This window comes from Neoarius graeffei, chromosome 20, assembly GCF_027579695.1.
Source record: "Neoarius graeffei isolate fNeoGra1 chromosome 20, fNeoGra1.pri, whole genome shotgun sequence".
NCBI lineage: Eukaryota > Metazoa > Chordata > Actinopteri > Siluriformes > Ariidae > Neoarius > Neoarius graeffei.
The window spans coordinates 5166949-5167462 of record NC_083588.1 but is presented as its reverse complement, the minus strand read 5'-3'; positions in this window follow the sequence as shown (position 1 = coordinate 5167462).

The window sequence follows — 514 nt, the reverse complement described above, 5'->3', positions numbered from 1 at the left end:
ATTCTTGTGCCACCGTTTATTTAAAAAAAAAAAAAGTCGCACTAATCGAGGTGCTGCTCAGATTTTCAGATAAATGTAATGTGATGAATTAAATGCCGCTCTGTTGTGAAAGGCTAGACTAAATGTCTATGAATATTTGTGATCTCAGCCCCTGCAGCAGGAATGGGTGATTAGGATGGAGGTATTAATGAGGATTATAAACATGATGATCTTATCACGCCGTGACCTGAAGGGAATTGATAGTGAGTTCCACGTGCAGCTCATCACACCACATCACATCACACTTTCCGGTTGTTCTGTTTATTTGTGCGTGTTTAAATTTTACGACACCATTTTTATGATGTTGCCCGCATTGAGGTTATCGGACAGTGTGTGTATATATGTGCGGATTCCTGAGTGTGTAAGTGCATCGCGGAGAGTGTGTGAGTGAGTGTGTCAAGGTGTGAGAGGCGAGCAGCCGGGTTTTTTTTTCTTGTTTCGAATCCCATTGCGACACAAGAGACGGAGGAGAACC